The sequence below is a fragment of the Bombina bombina genome, chromosome 6 (assembly GCF_027579735.1).
Source record: "Bombina bombina isolate aBomBom1 chromosome 6, aBomBom1.pri, whole genome shotgun sequence".
Lineage (NCBI taxonomy): Eukaryota > Metazoa > Chordata > Amphibia > Anura > Bombinatoridae > Bombina > Bombina bombina.
In genome coordinates this window covers 1,073,813,697-1,073,837,326 of record NC_069504.1, presented here as the reverse complement: position 1 = coordinate 1,073,837,326, position 23,630 = coordinate 1,073,813,697, and the positions used below count along the sequence as shown (strand labels likewise).

General features: G+C 37.6%; 1 protein-coding gene across 3 annotated transcripts in view; it reads left to right on the top strand.

The window, feature by feature from the left end:
* LARGE1 (LARGE xylosyl- and glucuronyltransferase 1) overlaps positions 1-23,630 on the top strand; it is a 1,302,608-nt gene that overhangs the window by 382,206 nt on the left and 896,772 nt on the right. The gene's annotated exons all lie outside the window — the stretch shown is intronic.

The window sequence follows — 23,630 nt, the reverse complement described above, 5'->3', positions numbered from 1 at the left end:
TAACTAGATCAAATCAAGCTCGCCACAATTACGCTGCGGAATTCCAGCATATTTCAGGTTGACGGCTTGATAAATATCTCCCAAGATTCTTACTTACTAAATACATTTCTTCACCATCAAATAACCATATAATGGCCTGATCTTCTTGTGGTCAGGTTGTCTTAAATGAGTTTTGTTTAGGAGTATTTGTGGCAGAGGGGTTAAATATATATTTTTAGGGGCTACCTTTACATTTTCTAATTTGTTTTAATTAGTTTTTGTGGAACTCAGTGTGTTTAACCCTTGCAAAGGATAAATAGAGCTGCAGAGAACTGCTGCTCCCAAGCATGGCACATCTGGTAAGCCAGTCAGCAGCACGACCCCAGAGATCACTGGATGCATTTTTTACCCCTTTTGCTGGGGATTAAATATAATAGTGCAAAATGTATTTAATCTAATGAATCAAAAGCATGTCACTTTTGTACTACAGTATCCCTTTAACCCCTTTGTCCCATTATAGAGACAGTCTACTGTAAAATAGTTTTTTCCTTAAAGGGACACTAAACCCAATTTTTTCTTCAGATAGAGCATGCAATTTTAAGCAACTTTCTAATTTACTCTTACTATCAATTTTTATTCGTTCTCTTGCTATCATTATTTAAAAGTAGGAATTTAAAGCTTAGGAGCCATCCCATTTTAGGTTCAGCACCATGGATAGCAGTTGCTTATTTGTGGATAGTTTACAGTTAGCAAACCAAAAGGCAAGCATAACCCAGGTTCTCCACCAAAAATGGTCCGGCTCTTAAGCTTTACATTCCTGCTTTTTAAAAAAAGATAGCAAGAGAACGAAGAAAAAATTATAATAGGAGTAAAATTAGAAAGTTGCTTAAAATTGCATGCTCTGAGTCTTTAAAGTAAAAAATTGGGTTTAGTATATTTTTAATATGTTTCAAATTACTTGTTATACCAGCTACAGAGTATATATTATTTTAGAAATTTCTTATTTGGGTTTATACCTGTAATTTTTTTTTTTGGGGGGGTGAAACAATAACCCATGCAAATGGTTTGGTCTTACAAAGAAATCAGATGTTCTTATTGTATCAATATCTATACACAAACATGCTTCTTTATATTATCTCTGTCTTTAAACCAAAGCCCAATACTTTGAACCTGATGATGAAAAATTTGCCGCCATGAAGAAAGATCGCACAAAATCTTTGGGATTTTGTTAAACCTTATATTTGAATATAAAAGTCTCTCCTTGACATATGGAACTGTGCATAGTAAGATAATCATCTCTCAATGTAAAATATGTGTTTCTAAAATTCTTTGAGGAACCTTGCCTTATTGACAATACTTCTTAAATCATCTCGCCTGAGAGAAGTTTAGATCATCGGCCCTTAGAGAGAACAATGAAAAATTAAAATTTTATTACTTATGCCTCCTACATCCCACTGGAAGTGCAATTTCTTCTACTGGCTATGATTACATAGCTTTTTTATTGCCTATACTTAAGTGAGGTATGTAAACTTTCAGTATAGGTAGGGACACTACTGACAAAAGCAGCTATTTCAAATGTTGATATAAAGGTAAATGAGATATTTGTAAATAATTTAATACACTCCAGCAGGTAAAAGTGATTATTGGAAACAAATGTAAGGCGAGAAAAGAATAGGGTATACTGTCCCTTTAAAGTCTTATTTATATATCATTAAAATCCACATTTGTCTAGTATGGAAATAAACCAATGATCTTCTAGGCTAGACCTTAGCACTGGTTAGTTTACTGATCTTTAACTCTTTCAGTATGTGGGGTTCCTTTACACAGCTAGCAGCTCCCTAGGCAAAATGTATTTTTCTAACACATTTTCCTAGCAAGACAGATAAAAAGGAACGTTGTGGGGTGGGGAAAACAACATTAATTCAAGGTTTCTTCTAATTGGCATTAAAGTGTTTCTTCAGCTTTGTGGCCCAGGGGACTTAGTTACATAATACTAATTATAATAGACTTGGGCCCAGGGCGCTCTAGAATGGTCTTTTATTGCAAGATTTTGTGAAGCATATTTAGGCTGCCGTCTGCAAAGACGTAATTAAACAGGAGAGAGGAGGGGGATGAGCTGCGCCCAAGTTTGATGCTTTTTCTTAAGGCCAGCGTCACGCTGTTTGTAAGAGGCTAGTTTTGCAATTCATTTGCATATTTAATCAAACATTGCTTTGAATTTTTGACTAATTACGAGCCTGTCTGCACCCTTTATGTGACAGGAAATGGTGAGTCACAGGGGGGATTGCAGCTGTGAGACAAATACTTGGAACAGTTTTGGGTTTCATGGTGAACACTGTATTTTTGGGGTGGTAGACAAAGAGACAAATAAATGACTTGCAATAATGAAAGCTTTGGTCTGGAAAGGACTGTGAGATTGGCAACTTTGTACTAAAATATGATGTTTATCGCCACATCCTCTACATTTGGAATCTTATGTCTGTTATTGTCATTTCACAAGGCAACACATTAGCATGGTGGGCTAGATTCAACGAAACGCGTTGGGAAAACTAATATTGTGCAAAAAAAAAGAAAGATAATTGCTTAATTAGTAAAGATTTTAACTGACCTTGTTACATATTCAAGTTGCAAGTCACCAATAAACCTCAAATATCTTGTAACTGGTCGCCTCTCGGCACACAGACGAGCCCCTCTGTAAAAGATGCCGGCATCACAAAAATGCATTCAAAACCTTACAGAAAAAAACTAATTAAACAGTACCTGTATATATGAGAGATATTAAGGAAGGTGGGATAATGGGAAAGAGCTTTAAGTTTGGGACAATCACGTATATTGTGGGAAGATTGGAGCTATGCGTTTATGCAGCCTCAAAAACATTTAGACAAGTCCGTGATCTCTATTTCTTTAGCTTATCCTATTATGGACAAAATGTTTGGTAAAATATACTAGAAAATTCACGATTCACCACCAGAACTTAATCACTACATTGCAAAACATTTTCATGCAAAATAAATACATTTTTAAAACCATTTAAAACTATACTTTTTATTAAATTGCAGTCTAGGAGCATACCCTTGAAATTTTTTTAGAGACAAGTGAAAATGATCTCCTGCATATACCAAGCAATCAAATCGCAGCATGTACGCAGGGTTGTCACTTTTTAAAAAAAATAAAAGCCATGCTCAATAGCATAAATTAGCATGTAGGAGGGTCAAGGTTCTGAATTCACAGAGTATACTCTAGCTTCTCTAGAGAATTTAATTAGAGTAAAAATCAGACAAAACATATTAATAGTAAAAGATAATAATACTGATTTTCAAATTGTTTTCACAATACATAATTAAAGGGATATGAAACCAAAAAGTTTCCTATTTACTTCTATTATCATACTTGCTATGTTCTCATGATACTCTGTGTTGAAGAGACACCTAGCTAGGCATCTGGAGCACTACATGACAGGAAATAGCGCTGTCCTATAGTGGGTACATTAAAATATTGTTTAAAAGCGCATGCTGAATCATGAAAGAAACATTTTGGGTTTCATATCCTTTTAAGCTTATTTTGGGAAATTACATTTTAAATGTTATGTTTTTTTAAATCCTAATTATAAAAACTAATTAAGAGTAATAAGCACTCCTTTAATAAGCAGTGTCAGCTAGCAGAGTCAAGTGCTGACGTTATGGGTTGCATGTGGAAAGAGGTAGAGGGAGTGGAGTGAGATTAGAGTCACATGCTTCTCCTTAACATTATCAAAACATTTTCAGAATGTGCTGGCATACAAGTCTGGTAAACATGCTGCTAAATAATTTATACTCTCCCTACCCAAAAAAATAAATAAAAAATAAAGACTAACAAGTAGTGATGTCCACACCCCTAATCTTTAGCCACAAATTAAAAGTCACACAAAAGTACTCCTTATATAAAGACAGCATCACTAGTCACTGTCTACTAACTGTCCACTTGAAAACAGCTGCAGAATGTAACTTATTGTAACAGGCTGTTCCTCAAAATACTTAAAGGGACATTAAACCCCAAGTTTTTCTTTCATGATTCAAGTAGCGAATAAAATTATAAACAACATTCCAATTTACTTCTGTTATCTAATTTGCTTCATTCTTTAGATATCATTTGTTGACAAAATAGCAATGCACATAAGTGAGCCAATCAAACAAGGCATCTATGTGCAGCCACCAATCAGCAGCTACTGAACCTATCTAGATATGCTTTTCAGCAAAGAATATCAAAAGAATGAAGCAAATGAGATAATAGAAGTAAATGTGAAAGTTGTTTAAAATGGCATGCTTTACTAAATCATGAAAGAAAAAAATGTGGGTTTCATGTCCCTTTAAAAGGACCACTAAATGCAGTAGAATTACATAATTAACACGTGCATAATAAAAAGACAATGCAATAACACCTACCCTGAACTTCAAATAAGCAGTAGATATTTTTTTGACAACTTTATTTTTTCTCCCATTTTCCAGTCCCCATACCATGTGACAGACACCAGCCAATCACAGTCTAGTATACGTATACCCTGTGAGCCTGTGCACATGTAACACATGAAAAAAACTGAAACACTGATATTGCAGATTCATTATTATTAGTGTAACTGAAGTTTTAGCAGGTATTACTAACAAATCATAGCATTTTGGTTCGGAAAAATGTATAGGAAGTTAGTTAAAATGCACTTACAGAATTCACTACATGTCTACACAAGCTAATTAAAGCTAGAGTGGAAGTTTGCATTCATTTAAATTAGCTTTTGCTGTCTACTAATATATATCATAAGTGAAAATTGAATATCGGATACTGCACCTGAGTTTTACCTGTCACTTATTTGAAGCACGTATTATAAGGGCTTGGAATCCAACTGCGTAAACGTATTCCACTTAGGATGTTCACAGAGATCGCCATGTTGTCCACACCGGCAGCGTGCAAGCTAAAAGAGAGACGTACCGGAAATACTAAAGATGTTGGAAGTAGTTGTCATCTCACCTAGACGCCGGCAATTGCATCATAGCATGTCGGGAGCTTGGCTGATCTGCTGAAAACACTCATCACCACATATGATGTATTTACAGCTGAAACCCATTTACACAATCTTGTGTTTTTTATCCAAAGTTTGATAACGTGTATCGTCACATTTTGGATAAAGAAAATATGATTGTGTAAATAGGTTTCGGTTGTAAATGCATCATATGTGCACAGATACTGATCTAAAAATCCAGTTTAAAACCTTTTAAAAACTTACTTCAAAGCTCGCCGTTTAACACTGTTGAAAAGGTTAGCTGGAACACCCACTGAAATGGGCTGGAGAGAAAAAAGAGCAGACACCCTCCCCTGCTAATGAAAAGACCCTTTACACAAACAGGAGCAAGCTGGAGTAGGAAGACAACAATCTACTTATAAAACTTTGGGGCTTGGTTAGGAGTCTGAAAATAAGCACATATTTTTTTAAAAATAAGCAAAACTATAAATTTTTAATAAAAATAGTCCTGTATGTTCTATATAAATGGATCATCTACAAAACATTTATGCAAAGAAAAATCAAGTGTCCAATGTCCCTTTAAATGTCCATTTTTGAAGTGTTAGACTTTTACAGCAAACTCACATGGGTCTACGCCATCTTCTGTCCTAAAACTGTTTAAAGAAACAGTTAACAACTTGTAATTACACAATTCTTCTGCAGTTTTGCAATAAAATAACATACTGAGTGAGTTTAAAAATGATTGAAATACGTTATCACTTTGTTTTTCGCAGTTGTTTTTCAATAGCCAGACTCCACTCGCCATTTGACAAATTTGGAGGAGCCAATCCAGACTTATTATTGGAGTGGAAACAGGCAGCCACAGTCATTAACAAACTTTATTTTGTTTTGCCGTTATTATTTAATTAGTGACAGATATGTTGCAGGGTTATAATTGTGAAGCCTGCCATGTGCACTATCAATTCTCAGAATTGGAAAACTCATAATTTTCAATTACAGGAAAATTAGACAAAGTAAATATAAGTATACTGCAATGATTTTACTACATATAATGAAACATGCTATGTTACAAACTCATATATAAATATTGTTCATATAAATTTTCCCATTAAGAGCTAGATTACGCGTATAGCACAAACGTTTGCACGCGAGCGGTAATGGGTTTATTGCAGGGGTTTGCGCTCGTTGGGTTACCACTCGTATTACGAGTTTAAAGTAAATGTGATCACTTGAGCGCAACCGCAATTTACCCTAGAATGATTACTGCTCTAGATAACTTTTTTCTGAAACTAAAAAGTGTCACAAAACACATAAAAAAAATGCATTTCAAAGTATAGTTAAGTGACATTTCTCAGCCATAAATACAATGAATTGCCATTTCATCAGTGCTGCAGAATCACTCTAGTTTCTAGACCTTAGGGTACGGAAGATCAGATGAAAAGCGCATTATGGCTGCCAGGCTTAGCCTGGACAACGCTGCTATGCACATTTTGCTGACAGTTTGCAGCTCTACAAATAACTTCAGTGAGTGTAGACTTGAATATTAATGTAAGACAGATAATTAGGGCTGTAGGCAACACAACTAGATTTTTTTTCCAGATTCTATAGAAATAACCTGGTCAGATATTAGGGAGTAAGAGAACAATATATAATTGCCTGGTGAGCAGCTATTTTAAAAGCATTCCAGAATCTCCTGTGTCATTTCACAACTGTTTGTAAATAATTTCAGTGAGAAACCTAAAATTGTGAAAAAGTTAGCAATTTTTTTTATTTGATCGCATGCGGTGAACTGGTGGCATGAAATATACCAAAATGGGCCTAGATCAATACTTTGGGTTGTCTACTACACTACACTAAAGCTAAAAGTAACCCTACAAGCTCACTACAAGCTACCTAATTAACCCCTTCACTGCTGGGCATAATACAGGTGTGGTGCGCAGCGGCATTTAGCGGCCTTCTAATTACCAAAAAGCAATGCCAAAGCCATATATGTCTGCTATTTCTTAACAAAGGGGATCCCAGAGAAGCATATGCAACCATTTGTGCCATAATTGCACAAGCTGTTTGTAAATAATTTCAGTGAGAAACCTAAAGTTTGTGAAAGACTTTGTGAAAAAGTGAACAATTTTATTTTATTTGATTGCATATTGCTGTGAAATGGTGGCATGAAATATAGCAAAATGGACCTAGATCAATACTTTGGGTTGTCTACTAAAAACAAATATACACATGTGAAGGGTTATTCAGGGATTCCTGACAGATATCAGTGTTACAATGTAACTATCGCTAATTTTGAAAAAAAAAAAAAAATGGTTTGGAAATAGCAAAGTGCTACTTGTACTTATTGCCCTATAACTTGCAAAAACGAAAAGAACATGTAAACATTGGGTATTTCTAAACTCAGGACAAAACTTAGAAACTATTTAGCATGAATGTTTTTGGTGGTTTTAGATGTGTAACAGATTTTGGGGGTCAAAGTTAGACATTTTTTCATCACATTTTATGTTTTTTTTTATAGTAAATAGGAAAATTACAGCTAAACACAAACACCACAGAAATGTAAAAATAGCCCTGGTCCCAAACAGTAAGAAAATTGAAAAGGTCACTAAGGGGTTATTTCTTTCATGATCCAGATAGAGCATGCAATTATTAGCACTAGCGCTGCAGAATCTGTTGGCACTCTACAAATAACCGATAATAATAATAATAACTTTCTAATGTAATCCTTTTATCAATTTTTCTGCGTTCTCTTGCTATCGTTATTTAAAAAGCAGGAATGTAAAGCATAAAGGGTTCAGCACCATGGATAGGGCTTGCTTATTGGTGGCTGACATTAAGCCAACAATAAGCAAGCATAACCAAGGTTCTGAACCAAAAATGGGGCAGCTCCTAAGCTTACATTCCTGCTTTTAAAACAAAGATGGCAACTTTCAATACTCTCCTCCGCCCTCCCCCACCTCTTAATACAACTTCTCTGTCAGCTCAAGACTTTACCAGCCACTTCAATAACAAAATTAACTCCATCAGAAATGAAATCAGCTCTCAACATAATTCCATTCTCTCCCCCCCTCAAATGCTCTCACTCAACCACAACCCATATAACTTTAAACTTTAAACCCCTGTTACTGAGGAAGAAGTTTCGGCACTTATATTGCGCTCTCACCTCACTACCTGTCCCCTTGACCCTATCCCCTCACAGCTACTCCCCTCCCTCTCTGTCACCCTTACCCCTGTACTCACACACACTTTCAACCCCTCCCTCAGCACTGGTATATTTCCCTCATTGCTGAAACATGCACTGGTCACACCTACCCTCAAAAAACCTTCCCTTGATCCTACCTCCCCATCCAACTACCGCCTTATTTCCCTCCTCCCTCTTGCCTCAAAGCTTCTCGTAAGACTAGTATATGCATGCCTATCCCATTTCCTTATGTTAATCTCCCTTCTTGACCCACTGCAATCTGGATTTTGTCCCCATCACTCCACAGAGACAGCTATTGTTAAGGTTACCAACGACCTACTTACAGCAAAATCAAAAGGTCACTTCTCTCTGCTTATCCTCCTTGATATGTCCGCAGCCTTTGACACTGTTGACCACCCTCTTTTACTCCAAACCCTCCAATCCTTCGGCATCTGTGACACAGCCCTTTCGTGGCTCTCTTCCTACCTGTCAAACCGTACCTTTAGTGTAGCCTTCTTTGGAGCCTCCTCTGCCCCGTCACCACTTTCTGTCGGAGTACCGCAAGGCTCTGTCCTTGGTCTCCTTCTCTTCTCAATCTACACGTCATCACTAGGTTCCCTAATAAAGTCCCACGGTTTCCAATATCATTTGTATGCCGACGACACCCAAATCTACTTTTCTGCACCAGACCTATTTCCTTCCTTGCTAACCCGTGTCACTAATTGTCTTTCTCACATCTCTTCCTGGATGTCCTCTCACTACCTAAAGCTAAATCTCTCCAAAACTGAGCTCCTCATTTTCCCCCTTCTTCAAAAATCTCCACCCCAATCTCTCTATAACTGTCGACAACTCCATCATTACCCCTACCCCGCATGCCCGATGTCTCGGGGTCACATTTGACTCAGATCTTTCTTTCACTCCTCACATTCATTCCTTGGCTAAAGCCTGCCGCTTCCACCTTAAAAATATCTCTAAAATTAGACACTTCCTTACACAAGACACAACTAAGATTTTAATCCACTCTCTCATTCTTTCCCGTCTCGATTACTGCAACTCTGTCCTCTCTGGTCTCCCCACCTGCCGCCTAGCTCCTTTACAATCCATAATGAATGCCTCTGCCAGACTCATCTTCCTTACACGTCGCTTTTCATCTGCTGCTCCTCTCTGCCAATTCCTTCACTGGCTTCTTCTTGCCTTTAGGATCAAACACAAAATTCTCACTCTGACATACAAAGCCCTCAACTGCACTGCTCCCCCCTATATCTCAGACCTTGTCTCCAGATACTCTTCCTCCCGTCCCCTTCGCTCTGCTCATGACCTCCTACTCTCCTCCTCTCTGGTTACCTCATTGCACTCCCATTTACAGGACTTCTCCAGACTGGCTCCCATCTTGTGGAACTCTCTGCTTCACCCCACAAGACTCTCCCCTAGTTTTGAAAGCTTCAAGCGCTCCCTAAAGACTCTACTGTTCAGGGATGCATACAACCTATGCTAACCTTACTTTATACCAGTTCCTCTCCCCCATTGCTATCCCCTGAACCCCCTTAGCATGTAAGCCTAAGAGTCCAGCTGTTTGTAGATCACCTTCTTAAGAGCTGACTTCAACAGTGCGACTCTTGGCAGGGCCCTCTACCCATTTGATCCCTATATTTGTTTTGTTGTACTCCCCCTTTATTTATAGTGCTGTGGAATCTGTTGGCGCTCTACAAATAACCAATAATAATTATAATAAGAGAACAAAAAGAAATTGATAATAGGAGTAAATTAGAAAGTGGCTTAAAATTTCATGCTCTATCTGAATCATTAAAGAAAATTTGTGGGTTTAGTATCCCTTTAAGTTAAAGGGACAGTCAAGTCCAAAAAAAACTTTCATGATTCAGATAGGGCATGCAATTTTAAACAACTTTCCAATTTACTTTTATCACTAATTTTGCTTTGTTCTCTTGGTATTCTTAGTTGAAAGTTAAACCTAGGAAGGCTCATATGATAATTTCTAAACCCTTGAAGGCCGCCTCTTGTCACATGCTTTTTTTATTTGCTTTTCACAACAGGGGAGAGCTAGTTCATGTAAGCCATATAGATAACATTGTGATCACGCCCGTGGCTTGTGGCAGACACTGCACTAATTGGCTAAAATGAAAGTCAATAGATAACAAATAAAATGTAATGTGATCAGGGGGCTGTCAGAAGATGCTTAGATAAAGTTAATCACAGAGGTAAAAAGTATATTATTGAAACCGTGGGCCGACTGTTAGCTGATGGACATTTGGCCGACAGACATTTGGCAGACGGACATTTAGCCGACGGATAATAGTCCGACACACAAGTGGCTGTCAGATAACAGTCCGGCCATGAGATAGGTAGATAGATAGATTTGATAGATAGATAGATAGATTAGATAGATACATAGATGCAATAGATAGATAGATAAATTCGATAGATAGATTTAATAGATAGATATATAAATAGATAGATTCGATAGATAGATATTTCACAGACAGAGAATTACAAGACGTGCAGGCTGGGACCCATGGTTAGGTTCCCAGAGGCTGATTAGAACAGAGCACTCCGGAGCGTATTTGCTCTAGGCTGAACACAGAACATGCTTCGGCATTCTGTCCATTGGCCAAATGTCCGTCGGACAGAATGCTGACGGCCAAATGTCTGTCGGCATTTTGTAAGAACACCTATTGAAACGGTGTTTGGTATGCAAAACTAGGGAATGGGTAATAAAGGGATGATCTATCTTTTTAAACAACAACAATTCTGGTGTTGACTGTCCCTTTAATAATTCTACCCACCTGGAGTCACACCACTGTGTCAGATGATTTGCTGAGCCTCAGAGCATAAGGTTAGTGCGATCCTTTAGTGGCTTTAATTTAATTAAAAACTGAGACGGTTCTGCTGCCATTGTTGTGTGTTATCTGTAGCACATAAACACTATGACACTGCAGAAGCTAATCTCTACTTGTCTGTCCTACAAACACCTATGTGAAATGATTTCATGATTCAGATAGAGCATACACTTTTAAATAACATTCCTATTCACTTCTTTCATCTAATTTTCTTGTTTTTCTTGGTATCCTTTGTTGAAGGAGATGCAATGCACTACTGGAGCTAGCTGAACACATTGGGTGAGCCAACGACAAGGGACATACATTTTTGTCGACCAATCAGAAGCTAGCTCCCATTAGTACTTTGCTTTTTCACAATTTTAGGTCTCTCACTGAATTTATTTACAAACAGTTAGTGCAATCATGGTGCAAATGGTTGTAAATACTTCTCTGTGATCCCCTTTGTTCAGAAATAGCAGACATATATGGCTTTAGCACAAATTTTTGGTAATTAGAAGGCCGCTAAATGCTGCTCTGCACCACACTTGTTCTTTGCTTTTTTTGCAAGTTATAGGGCAATAAGTACAAGTAGCACTTTGCTATTTCCAAATATTTTTTTTCTCAAAATTAGCGATAGTTACATTGGAACACTTATATCTGTCAGGAATCCCTGAATATCCCTTGACATATATACATTGTATTGTATATATATTTTTTAGTAGACAACACAAAGTATTGATCTAAGCCCATTTTGGTATATTTCATGCCACTGTTTCACCGCCAAATGCAATCAAATAAAAAAAAATTGTTAAATTTTTCACAAACATTTTCACAAACTTTAGGAATCTCACTGAAATTATTTACAAACAGCTTGTGCAATAATGGCAAAAATGGTTGTAAAAGCTTCTCTGGGATCCCCTTTGTTCAGAAATAGAGACATATATAGCTTTGGCATTGCTTTTTGGTAATTAGAAGGCCGCTAAATGCCGCTGTGCACCACATGTGTATTATGCCCAGCAGTGAAGGGTTAATTAGGTAGCTTGTAGTGAGCTTGTAGGGTTAATTTTAGCTTTAGTGTAGTAGACAACCCAAAGTATTGATCTACCCCCATTTTGATATATTTCATGCCACCATTTCACTGCCAAATGCGATCAAATAAAAAAAATTGTAAATAATTTCAGTGAGAAACCTAAAATTTTGAAAAAGTTAACGAACACTTAGTACAATCATGGCACAAACGGTTGTAAATGCTTCTCTGGGATCCCCTTTGTTCAGAAATAGCAGACATATATGGCTTTGGCATTGCTTTTTGGTAATTAGAAGGCCGCTAAATACCGCTGCGCCACACTTGTATTATGCCTAGCAGTGAAGGGGTTCAGATCAGACTCCCACCTGACACTTTCCACCCCTACTCCCTCCCTGACCCCCTCAAACAGCTCCCTTCCGTCCCCCACCCCACAATTGTCACCGCCATCTTAAGAACTGGAAGAAACTCTGCCAGTACTAAAGTTAAATGCTTTATATATATATATATATATATATATATATATATATATTCTGCAGTGTAGGATCCCCCTAAGCCCCCAACCTCCCTAATCACAACCAAACAGCTCTCTAACCATCCCCCCTCTACTCACCATCTTGGGCTTGCTACAATTTTTTAATGAAACACCCCATTTTTCTGTTGTGTAGCTGCCCCCTCAATGGAGTGGCCCCCTCTGCATCGGTTACCTTAAAAAAGGGTATTGCACAATGCCTCAACATCGAGGCATCGCTGCAATACCCTGAATGCATCTGGAAGCAATCACAATCACTTCCAGTGCTTGAAATGCAGGCACGTCCTTGGTCATTAACTGACACCCAATGTAGGACGTGCCTGACACGTCCTCGGTCGCCAAGGTGTTAAAGGGACATGACAAGCAGAATTGTTCTTTCATGATTCAGGTAGAGAATACATTTTTAAACAATTTTCCAATTTACTTAAATAATCTAATGTACTTTATGCTTTCTGTATTCATTATTGAAAAGCATACAAGGCATACAAGGGTAGACCCTGGAGCAGCTTCTGATTGGTCACTGCAAATGTATGTCCCTTGTCGTTGACTCACCAAATGTGTTCAGCTAGCTCCAGTAGTGCATTGATTTTCCTTTAACAAAGGATACCAAGAAAAACAAGCAAATCATATTAAATAGGAATGTTATTTAAAAGTGTATGCCCTATCTGAATCATGAAAAAAAGGTGTTTCATGTCCCTTTAAGTATGTATTTTATTGGCATTGGGGGGTAATGATAGTCTAGTGTGTATTGGCAGAGTCTGCAGTATAATGGATGTGAAGTCTATAGTTGGTGTGTCTTGCATTTTTTTGTCGGTTCTAGAGTGTTTGTTGTGTCAAATGAGCTAGAAATGATCTTATAGTTTTTTATTTCCCTCGCTTTTTACTCAGTAGGCTCAGGTATGTACAGTATATGTGCCTAGCACTCTAAATGCCCACAGCTTTATAACAATGTTTGTAACAATGTTATCTAGCTTTTTAGAGCCATATGGCAGTGTTTACGTAATGTATAACATTATTAAGAACATTGTTTAATTTTTGGTAGTGACACCTTTTTTGCTGCGATGCAGAAGATCAGATACAAATTATCCTTTGAAATTAACTTTAAAGGGACATGAAACCCATTTTTTTTTCTTTCATGATCATAAAATAGCATGACATTCTAAAACAATTTTCCAATTTACTTCTTTTGTCTGTTTTTTTCTAGGTATCTTTTGTTGAAAAGTATACCTAAGTAGACTCAAGAGCTCATGTTATTGGCTCACCCAATGCATTAGGTTAGCTCCCAGCAGTGCACTGCTGCTTCTTCAACAAAGGATACCAAGAGAATGAGTAAAATAATAGAAGTAGAATGGAAAGTTGTTTAAAATTGTAATTTCTATCTGATTCACAAAAGAAAAATGTTGGGTTTCATATCCCTTTAACCTTTGTTTAACCTAAACCCAATTAACTATAACCCTAAAACCAAATTAGCATTGCATAAAGATAACTACATGGGGGATCATCTTACACAATCATTCATCTTAATGGCGGAATTTAGATTTTCATGATATCTGAATTATAGCACATGTGATATTGTCAGCTGATGGGTGAGAGCAGGTTAGTAACCATGGTTACTGATCAGCTGCTTATTTCACCTATGCTCTAGTTCAGGCATGATGGAAATCTTTTAGGGTTACTTGAGGGCTGGAGTTGAGAAACACTGTCTAGACATTTGCTCCTGAGCTTACCTACCTGCTTTTTAGCAAATGATACCAAGAGAACTAAGTAAATTTGATAATAGAAGTAAAATATTTTTTACACTCTGAATCATGAATGTATTAAATTGGAGTTCATACCCATTTAATTAACATCACAGGCAATATATAATGTCCCTTTAATCCTTTCTTTTGATAATCTTGATTTAAAAAATCTTTGGGTTGCTAACTTCTAAGTTAAATGGGACAGTAAAGTAAGAATAAGAAATTCATGATTTAGACAAAACATACAATTTTAAATAACTTTCCAATTTAATTATTTTATTTAATTTGATTCTTTCTCTTGTTATTCTTTGCTGAAAGGTTTATCTAGGTAAGCCCAAGAGCAGCAAGGAACCTAGGTTCTAGCTGCTGATTGGTGGCTGCATATATATACTGATTGTCATTGGCTGACCCATGTGTTCAGTTAGAAACCAGTAGTGCATTGTTGCTCCTTCAAAAAACGATACCAAGAGAATGAAGCAAATTTGATAATAGAAGTAAACCGGAAAGTTGCTTAAAATTGTATGTTCCACCTAAATCATGAAAGAAAAATGTTGGGTTTCCTGTCCCTTTAAGATGTGTATTTTTTCTGTGCCACTTCTTGCTATTTTTATTTCTTGTAGCAATATGTATCAAGATCTGGAGAAGCAAAATAATATTGTCTTAAATTCAAAAAGCGACAGTGTCAATCGGCGCCACCCCTCCCTGTACACACTAAGCCTTCATAGCGCCGCCTGAAACTCTTTTTTACACGCAGACTATTTTATATTTAGCAGCATTTTTCTCCTTCATCTCCTAACATAAATATTTTATCATGTGTTAAAAATTCTGCATTGGTTAAGTCCTTTTGTGGCAGCGCTGTAATCTCCTGAGCTGTTTGGAGGGAGGGATTTAGCTTCCCATAGAAAGCGAGCAAGCTCATCATTTGTGTTTTGTATGGCAAGTGACTTATCGAGAGAGAAATTGCTCTGCAACAAAAAAAGAGGGCAAAGCACGGAAGGATAAACAGGTGGTGCTATCTAAAACCTCTTTAAGAGTCCTCTCCAAAGGAAGAGGTAGCACAGAATGCCTGCCAAGTCCTATCTCTGTATAATGCTATAGAACAGGTGCTCTCATGCTCTTTGTGTCCAAAAATATGCATATTGCAAAGCAGAATCTGCCTCTCTCTTGCCTGCTCTGCAATGACGCGGTACAGATCATAAATACATGGATGTGAAATTCCATCCGGATTAAAGAAATGCTAAATGTTGCCAGTCTTGTGTAGTGTTACTATTACAGAGGCATCAAAAGCAATCGTTTTCTGAAAAATTTGGCCTCAGAAATGCTAGCTGAGCAGAGGCAGGAAGGGGTGGGAGGGAGGTGACCTTTATGTTGTTACTGAATAATATACATAATGTAAAATACAAACCATGTTGTGAATTCACTGCATAACTCTAAGGGACAATTATTAGGTGTGGATAGTCCGGCCTCTATTTATCAAGCCGTCAACCGCAAATACGCTGGAATTCCGCAGCGTATTTGTGGCGAGCCTGATTCGTCTTAGTTATCAAAGGCTACAGACCGGCAAAAGTAGAATATAGTGACCTAACTTACGATCCGCCGGACTCAGTCCGACACAGATAGATGCTTACATCACTCCAGATGTTGCGAACGCAAGTTCGGCACAAACGGACTAATTTTGTAAGTTATCAAAGAACTAGCAGGAACGCTCTGCACTTTTCTGGCCCAGCGTACCTGGTCTTCAATCTGCCGTCCTGGAGGCGGCGGATGCCATAGGAATCAATGGAAGTCTGACAGCAGTGAAAGCTCATGTTCGCTGCTGCCCGATATCCCATTGATTCCTATGATAATGTCTACACCTAACACCCTAACATGTACCCCGAGTCTAAACACCCCTAATCTGCCCCCCCCTACACCGCCGCCACCTGCATTATACTTGTTAACCCCTAAACCGCCCCTCCCAGAGCCCGCCGCAACTAAATAAATTGTTTAACCCCTAAATCGCCGCTCCTGGAGCCCGCCGCAACTAATTAAATTGTTTAACCCCTAAACCGCAGCTCCCGGAGCCCGCCACAACTAAATAAATTGGTTAACCCATAAACCGCCACTCCCGGAGCCCACCGCCACCTACATTATACATATTAACCCCTAAACTGCCGCTCACGGAGCCCACCGCCACCTACATTACATTTATTAACCCCTAATCTGCCCCCCCCCTACACCGCCGCCACTATATTATATGTATTAACCCCTAAACCTAAGTCTAACCCTAACCCTAACACCCCCCTAACTTAAATATAATTTAAATAAATCTAAATAAATATTCCTATAATTAACTAAATTATTCCTATTTAAAACTAAATACTTACCTATAAAATAAACCCTAAGATAGCTACAATATAACTAATAGTTACATTGTAGCTAGCTTAGGGTTTATTTTTATTTTACAGGCAAGTTTGTATTTATTTTAACTAGGTACAATAGTTATTAAATAGTTATTAACTATCTAATAACTGCCTAGCTAAGATAAATACAAATATACCTGTAAAAAAAAACTTAACCTAAGTTACAATTACAATATAATATAACAATATTCGTTATGCAAAGCTGAGGAATGGGTAGTAAAGGCGTTATCTAGCTTTTTAACCAATAAAAAAATTGAGGTAGACTGTCCCTTTAAGTGTTACAGGTCATATCTGATATTCATTAAGCATATTGTTAAGGGGTAGGGAACAATTTAGGGAAGGAGTAAAAGTGACTTTATAACATAAAAGTGGCAATAAAATGTGGAAATTATTTTCTTATTTATATGTTAATAACATACGGCTAGATTATAAGTTTTGCGTTATGAGTAAAAAAGCAGCATTATGGGTTATAACGCTGCTTTTTCACTACCGCTGCTATTACGAGTCTTGTAGGTACAGCTGTACCGCAAATGTTTTTGGCCTTAACGCAAATTAACTTACGCAATTTGCGTAAAGTCTTTTTTCAATGGGACTTCCATAGCGCTGATATTACAAGCTTTTTCTGGAGGCCAAAAAGTGAGCGGTACAGCCTATCCTGCAAGATTCGTAACACATTCTAAAGTCAGTAGTTATGAGTTTTACACTACAAAGCTGTAGCATAAAACTCATAACTAAAGTGCTAAAAAGTACACTAACACCGTTAAACTACCTATTAACCCCTAAACCGAGGCCCTCCCGCATTGCAAACACTAAAATAAAATTATTAACCCCTAATCTGCCGCTTCCGACATCTCCACCACTATAATAAACGTATTAACCCCTAAACCGCCGCACTCCTGCTTCACAAATACTAGTTAAATATTATTAACCTAATCTGCTGTTCCTAACATCGCCGCAACCTACATTACAGTTATTAACCCCTAATCTGCCGACCCCAACGTCGCCACCATTATACTAAAGTTATTAAACCCTAAACCTAAGTCTAACCCAAACCCTAACACCCCCTAACTTAAATATAATTAAAAGAAATCTAAATACAACCTACTATTAATAACTAAATAATTCCTATTTAAAACTAAATACTTACCTGTAAAATAAACCCTAAGCTAGCTACAATATAACTAATAGTTACATTGTATCTAGCTTAGGGTTTATTTTTATTTTACAGGCAAGTTTGTATTTATTTTAACTAGGTAGAATAGTTACTAAATAGTTATTAACTATTTACTAACTACCTAGTTAAAATAAATACAAATTTACCTGTAAAATAAAACCTAACCTTTCTTACACTAACACCTAACCTTACACTACAATTAAATAAATTAAATTAATTAAATACAATTACCTAAATTACAAAAAACAAACACTAAATTACACAAAATAAAAAAAGAAATTATCAGATATTTAAACTAATTACACCTAATCTAATAGCCCTATCAAAATAAAAAAAGCCCCCCCAAAATAAAAAACCCTAGCCTACAATAAACTACCAATATCCCTTTAAAGGGCTTTTTGCGGGGCATTGCCCAAAAGAAATCAGCTTATTTACCTGTAATAAAAAACACAAACACCCCCCCAACAGTAAAACCCACAACCCACCCAACCAACCCCCAAATAAAAACCTAACTAAAAAAACCTAAGCTCCCCATTGCCCTGAAAATGGCATTTGGATGGGCATTGCCCTTAAAAGGGCATTTAGTTCTTTTTCAATTGCCCAAACCCTAATCTAAAACTAAAACCCACCCAATAAACCCTTAAAAAACCTAACATTAACCCCTGAAGATCCACTTACAGTTTTGAAGAGCCGACATCCATCCTCAATGAAGCCAGGAGAAGTCCTTAGCGAAGCGGCAAGAAGTCCAAGATGGCGTCCCTTTAATTCTGATTGGCTGAATTCTATCAGCCAATCGGAAATTAAAGGTGAAAAAATCCTATTGGCTGATGCAATCAGCCAATAGGATTGAGCTTGCATTCTATTGGCTGTTCCAATCAGCCAATAGAATGCAAGCTCAATCCTATTGGCTGATCATTTTTTTTAAGGGTTTATTGGGTGTGTTTTAGTTTTAGATTAGGGTTTGGACAAAAATGCTCTCTTAAGGGCAATGCCCATCCAAATGCCCTTTTCAGGGCAATGGGGAGCTTAGTTTTTTTTAGTTTGGATTTTATTTGGGGGGTTGGTTGTGTGAATGGTGGGTTTTACTGTTGGGGGGGTGTTTGTATTTTTTTTACAGGTAAAAAAGCTGATTTCTTTGGGGCAATGCCCCGCAAAAGGCCCTTTTAAGGGCTATTGGTAGTTTAGTTTAGGCTAGGGTTTTTTTTAATTTTGGGAGGGGCTTTCTTATTTTGATAGGGTTATTAGATTAGGTGTAATTAGTTTAAATATCTGATAATTTCTCTTTTTATTTTGTGTAATTTAGTGTTTTTTTTTTTGTAATTTAGGTAATTGTATTTAATTTATTTAATTTATTTAATTGTTATGTAATGTTAGGTGTTAGTGTAAGTCAGGTTAGGTTTTATTTTACAGGTAAGTTTGTATTTATTTTAGCCAGGTAGTTAGTAAATAGTTAATAACTATTTATTAACTAGTCTACCTAGTTAAAATAAATACAAACTTGCCTGTGAAATAAAAATAAAACCTAAGCTAGATACAATGTAACTATTAGTTATATTGTAGCTAGTTTAGGGTTTTTTTTACAGGTAAGTATTTAGTTTTAAATAGGAATTATTTAGGTAATGATAGGAATTTTTATTTAGATTTCTTTTAATTATATTTAAGTTAGGGGGTGTTAGGGTTAGGGTTAGACGTAGGTTTAGGGGTTTATAACTTTAGTATAGTGGTGGCGACGTTGGGGGCGGCAGATTAGGGGTTAATAAATGTAGGTAGGTGGCGGCGATGTTAGGGGTGGCGGGTTAGGGGTTAATAATATTTAACTGGTGTTTGTGATGCGGGAGTGCGGCGGTTTAGGGGTTAATATGTTTATTATAGTGGCAGCGATGTCCGGAGCGGCAGATTAGGGGTTCATAAGTGTAGGTAGGTTGCGGCAACATTGGGTGCGGCAGATTAGGGGTTAATAAGTATAATTTAGGTGTCAGTGATGTTGGGGGCAGCAGATTAGGGGTTAATAATATAATGCAGGTGTCAGCGATGTCGGGGCGGCAGATTAGGGGTTAATAAGTGTAAGATTAGGGGTGTTTAGACTCGGGGTTCATGTTAGGGTGTTAGGTGTAAACATAAATTTAGTTTCCCCTTAGGAATCAATGGGGCTGCGTTACTGAGCTTTACGCTGCTTTTTTGCAGGTGTTAGGCTTTTTTTCAGCCGGCTCTCCCCATTGATGTCTATGGGGAAATCGTGCACAAGCACGTAAAACCAGCTCACCGCTGACTTAAGCAGCACTGGTATTGGAGTGCGGTATGGAGCTCAATTTTGTTCTACGCTCACTTCTTGCCTGTTAATGCCGGATTTATGAAAACCTATAATACCAGCACTGTAGGTAAGTGAGCGGTGACAATAACGTGCAAGTTAGCAACGCACCCCTCTTACTGCAAAACTCGTAATCTAGCCGATAGTGGGGGCATTGTGAATAAGGGTTGAAAAAAAATAGTACCGTTTGTACGGAATATGTGATTGTCTTTCGGTTCTTTGTAAATTAAACATACAATCTGGAAGTGTAGGGCTGAATTTAGCCTGGTGCGAATTAAGGGTTTAGGGCCTTAGGAGGTGGCGTGAATGTGTGTGAGGAGTTCAGGGTGAGGAGGAATTTTTGCTTACAGTTAAAAGATTGTTCTTGAGACTTCTGGCCCTCCTTCTGCTTCTGGACGCCATGGAGCTTCTCCCACCCGGTGTTGACACAATAGTTAGGGATCTATGTTGAGAAAAGGTTAGAATTCATGGCTCCTAACAGGGTTAGTCTACCCACGTTTTTGGGTACGTTCAGGATTGTAATTTTGCAGCTCCCCATGTGTCGCAGCCTGTTGTTCAACTTACTTGACTGGGGCCGTTATGGTTGGACAGTGGTGCACCCTAGCGTTAGCCGGCAGTCTTGTCCCATTGCGGGAGGACAACATCCATAGGTGGGTGTCCTAAAGGAATCTTCTGCTTGGTTGCAGTGGGCCAAACAGCTCAAGTAATTTCCTCTGTCCGGTGGGCATTGTAGCTCCGCTTTGTTTCAGTTTGCCTTGGCCTGCGACCTTCTTTGTATGGGTTAGGCTAGAACACTATTACCATCGCCTTTTTGTTTATTACTATGCCCATCAAAAGGCATTCATGTTTACATTTAATTCTAATTTATTGTGCCTTCATTAAATGACCTAAACAGTTTACCTCCAGACAGCTGCCAGTACCTAAGATTCCAGAAATAATTGTGGGGGTTAGATTGCTATTTGGGGGATCAGGGAGGTTAGAGGGTTAGGGGGGATCCTACCCTGCAGAAAAAAATAATAATAAAAAAAAAAAGCATTACTTTTTGATATTGTAGGCTGTCTGCCAGTACGTAAGATGAGGGTGACCAGTGGGGGGTGGGGGTCTGCGGGAGGGAAGAGAGCTGTTTTGGAGGCATCAGGGGGTAGGAAGTGTCAGGTGGGATGATAATCTCTACTCTAAAGCTAAAATTAACTTTACAAGTTTACTTATTAACCCCTTCACTGCCAGACATAATAGAAGTGTGGTGCACAGTTGCAGTTAGCGGCCTTCTAATTACCAAAAAGCAACGGTAATACCTTGGGATGTTTACTTAAAAAAAATATATATATAGTGCTAAAAAACTCTCAGCCAAGTTTTTTTCTGAAAGTCCCAGTAGTAAAAGGGTTAATTGCTGCTTAATACATGTAAGCTCAAATTTCTTGCACAAGTAGATCACACTCAGTAAATCTATTAAAAATAGAACTCTTCTATGTAAAGCCTGGGCACTCTCCATCTAGATAATAAACGTGCTGATGAACAGAGTCTTCAATAAAATGCTTCCTTTAATGTGCTCCCATTGGTCCAATTTACCTACTGTTGAAACTGCCAACTATACTAAAAATATCAAATACTGCAGTATTAACTATAGAAAGGTTTGAATAACAGGAAGCAACAGTAGAAATCAACATTTCAGTGGGGGTTAGAGAGAGAACCAAACCTATATGCTACAGTTGCTTTGAATACAAAGAACTGATCAGCTGTTCACCTTAGTACATTGTCCCTTTAACTCTGTATTAACTCTCGGCTTTATGTGGGGTGCGGTACTAACTTGCACGTTATTCTCACCACTTACTTTCCTACAGCACTGGTATTACAGGTTTTTATAAACCCGGCGTTAAAAGTGAGCGTAGAGCAAAATTGAGCTCCATACCGCACTCCAATACCAGCGCTGCTTAAGTCACCAGTGAGCTGGTTGTATGTGCTTGTGCACGATTTCCCCATAGACATCAATGGGGAGAGCCAGCTGAGAAAAAGTCTAACACGTGCAATAAAGCAGCGTAAAGCTCAGTAACTAAACAAATTTTATGTTTACACCTAACACCCTAACATGAACCCCGAGTCTAAACATCCCTAACCTTACACTTATTAACTCCTAATCTGCCGCTCCCGACATCGCCGATACCTGCATTATACTTATTAACCCCTAATCTGCCGCTCCGGACATCGCCGATACCTACATTATACTTATTAACCCCTAATCTGCTGCCCCAACATCGCCGACACCTACATTATAGTTATTAACCCCTAATCTCCTGCTCCCAATGTTGCCGCAACCTACCTACACTTATAAACCCCTAATCTGCCACCCCCAACGTCGCTGCCACTATAATAAACATATTAACCCCTAAAACGCTGCACTCCCGCATCGCAAACACTAGTTAAATATTATTAACCCCTAATCTGCCGTCCCTAACATCGCCGCCACTATATTAAATTTATTAACCCCTAAATCTAAGTCTAACCCTAACACCCCCTAACTTAAATATAATTAAAATAAATATAAATAAAACCTACTATCATTACCTAAATAATTCCTATTTAAAACTAAATACTTACCTGTAAAATAAACCCTAAGCTAGCTACAATATAACTAATAGTTACAATGTAGTTAGCTTAGGGTTTTATTTTTATTTTACAGGCAAGTTTGTATTTATTTTAACTAGGTAGAATAGTTACTAAATAGTTATTAACTATTTAATAACTACCTAGCTAAAATAAATACAAATTGACCTGTAAAATAAAACCTAACCTGTCTTACACTAACACCTAACCTAACCCTACAATTAAATAAATTCCCTAAATTAAATACAATTAACTATATTCAAAACAATTAGCTAAATTACAAATTACAGAAAATAAAAAACAAATGACAAGATCTTTAAACTAATTACACCTAATCTAATAGCCCTATCAAAATAAAAAAAAAAACTAGCCTGTAAAATAAAAATAAACCCTAAGCTAACTACATTGTAACTATTAGTTATATTGTAGCTAGCTTAGGGTTTATTTTACAGGTAAGTATTTAGTTTTAAATAGGAATTATTTAGGTAATGATAGTAGGTTTTATTTATATTTATTTTAATTATAAACTACCAATAGCCATTAAAAGGGCCTTTTGCGGGGCATTGCCCCAAAGAAACCAGCTCTTTTACCTGTAAAATGTAAAAAAAAATACAAACAACCCACCAACAGTAAAACCCACCACCCACACAACCAAACCCCCCAAAAAAAAACCTAAGCTCCCAGTTGCCCTGAAAAGGGCATTTGGATGGGCATTGCCCTTAAAAGGGCATTTAGCTCTATTGCAGCCCAAACCCCTAATCTAAAAATAAAACCCACCAATACACCCTTAAAAAATCCTAACACTAACCTCCAAAGATCCACTTACAGTTTTGAAGAGCCGACATCCATCCTCAACGAAGCTGGGA